Source organism: Elephantulus edwardii, unplaced genomic scaffold (assembly GCF_000299155.1).
Source record: "Elephantulus edwardii isolate Elephantulus edwardi_28Jun2011 unplaced genomic scaffold, EleEdw1.0 scaffold00051, whole genome shotgun sequence".
NCBI classification, from domain to species: Eukaryota; Metazoa; Chordata; class Mammalia; order Macroscelidea; family Macroscelididae; genus Elephantulus; species Elephantulus edwardii.
In genome coordinates, this window is record NW_006399801.1 from 17,833,935 (window position 1) to 17,836,949 (window position 3,015).

Below are 3,015 nucleotides of genomic sequence, written 5' to 3' on the forward strand. Positions count from 1 at the left end.
AGCAACCTCCTTTCTCCCTCTCCAGAACACACCTTTTTATATTATATTAAAATAGAAATATGAAAAAATATTAAAGGCTTGTTCTCTTTTCCTGGTATGTATATTCAACATTCTTCTCCAACAGCATAGCTTAAAGACATCAATTCTCATTCTATTATCCCTAGTCATTATTCAGCTTTCTGATGCATAGCATATAATTGTGAGGACCATGGCCTGGTTTAAGTGTACCTTGGTCTCCAGACTGACACCGTTGCTCTTCAGTCCTCTGGAGACGTCCCTGATAACAATTCAATTCATCTTAACTTTTACAAAAATTAGAATAAACTGGTACATTTTGACGTACTAATTGGCTTTGGAAAAGTGCAGTCAGAGTATTCATTAGAGACTAGTGTAGTGACAGTTCATCTCAAGTATTTTGGTCATATTGTCAGGAAACACAAGTCATAGGAAAAGGACTTCATACTTGGAAAAGCGAGAGTCAGTGAAAGCAAGGAAGATGGACTGAGAGAGTGACCCCAACAATGAGCTTGAATACTGCCACGATTGTAAGGACAGTGAACAACAGGACAAGATTTCGTTCTGCTCACAGAAGTTTTATAAGGTGTACTCAGTCCTCAGTCTTAAAGGCACCTAACAATGAAAAACATTTGGATACTATTTTGGTATGTGAAATGCTTCTAAAATTGAACTTTATATCTGATAACAGATATATTTATGTGTTAGGTACTCTTTCCTTTTAAATTGAAAACCAATTCCACTAAGGTTAAGCTCTACATGATAGGATGTATCTAGCAGTGTTGCAAAAGATTAGAAAAATAAAAATATGAAAAATATTTAAAGGTTTTCATGTTCATGTGAAATTTAACTGTTTTTGACAGAGTTTGTTATTTGAATACTTGTATAATCACCAAAGTAGACAAAGTAGAAGGTGTTACATTAAAAAGAACAAAGAACAGAGTAACCAGGGTACTCCTTGGAGGCAAGGATTCTGAGGCTCCGTCTAACATACTTTGGACATATAAGGAGGGACCGGTCCTTGGAGAGGGACATCATGCTTGGTAGGGTGGAGGGACAGCGCAGGAGAGGATTGAGGTGGATTGATTCAGTGACTGGGGTAGTCGGGACTTGTCAAAGACAGTGCGATTGGCACAGGACAGAGCAGAGTTTTAGGAGTGTTGTACATAGGGTTTCTATGAGTCGCAAGTGACTTGACGACACATAACTAACAACAAGTTCAGGGGAGACTGCTATTTGACTCTTTCCAACTTCAATCAAACCAGGACCACAGAACACTGTTCTCTGTCTCTCTGTTTTTGTTTTTCCACTCTCTCTGCCTAACTTGCTTTCTTCCTACAGAGTAATGAGCAGAAAGCAATTAGTCAATTTTGTTTTGTTTTCATTGATTACCAAAAGATAAACCACATATGAAGTTAAAGGTTGAGAGCTGACAAAACCAAAAGGGATCATCTGGAGAACTGATGCTCACTAACCTCAAAAATCCAGGATATTATCATGAACACAGGGGACTGCTGATAAGAACACTACACCCTGAGATTCAAATGAACTTCCTGGTTGATGGGAGATTCCTATATGGAAAGACTGTCCACTTACATTTGAGCATTACTGGATTATTTAAAAGCTTTGTGTTGTAGACTACCTCAGAATTCACTCTATTAAGTTTTTATTCTACTCTTTTTTGTCACAATATATTTGCAGGGATGTGGGGAACACAGAACAGGGATTTTCTCAGTAGAGACTCAGGGAAGACAGTGTGATGATAGACATGGATAGATGGTAGCTAATTGTATGTTAGACTGGCATTGTTGCTCTTCAGTACTCTGGAGAGGCACCTTTGAGCAGATTTTCCTAATGTGCTTCGTCTTTTGATTTCCTGACTGCTAGTGCTAATAGTATTGATTGTGGACCCTAGAAAGCTCAAATTGTGAGCAACTTCAGCCTCTTTTCCGTCTATTGTGGTGTTGCCAATGAACTTGAGAATCTTGGATTCTTGATGTCCATATTGCAGACCACAGTTCTTGATCTTCTGCAGCAAATGCTTCAGGCCTTCCTCAGTTTCAGCCAGCAAGGTTTTGTCATCTGCATAAAGCATGTTGTTGACCAGTCTTCCTCTAATCCTGATGCCACATTCTTCCTCATAAAGTTTAGCCTCCCAATTTGTCTGTTCTGCATATAGATTGAAAAGGTATAGAGACAGGATGCATCCCTGATGCACTCCTTTCCTGATTTTAAACCATATAATGTTTCCTTGCTCTGTTTTGATAACTGTTTATTGGTCCAACTATCGTCCATGAAGAATGCAAAAGATCATTACAAAGGCTAAAGAAGAAGTAAAGACCAAGATGGATGTCAGATGAGACTCTGAGCATTGCATTAAAGTGCCAGGAAGCCAAAGTGAAAGGAAAAAATCAAGAGATCTCAAAGAGCTGAACAGAAAATTTCAAAAGGCAGCTTGGGATGACAAAGCAAGACACTATAATGAAATGTGCAGAGAGGTGGAGTCAGAAAATCAAAAGGACCAGACTCACTCAGGGTTTCTTAAGCTTAAGGAGTTTAAAAACAAATTCAAGCCATGGGTGGCAATACTTAGAGATAGTTTGACTTCCCTTTTTACCCTGTTAGAGAAGTTTCTGGATGAGCATGGGGATTTGATTCTTAGAAGGTCCCATTCATCTATTTTATTTTCTTCTGGTTGTAAATTTTTCAGAATACTTGGAAGACTCTTTATGTTGTGGATTAGCACTACTAAAGTTCTCCCAGGCTTTTCTTGAATGAAGTTTATAGTCCTTGGTTTTAGTCCTAGGTCCATGATTCACCTTGAGTTGGTTTTTTTATATGGAGTGAGGTGGGGATCTTGTTTAATTCTTCTGCAGATAGTTTTCCAATTTTGCCAACATCATTTGTTAAAAAGGCTGTCATTTCCCCACCTAACTGATTTCATCTCCTTGTCAAAAATCAGCTGAACATAGGTGGATGGGCTGATTTCCGGGTTCTCAA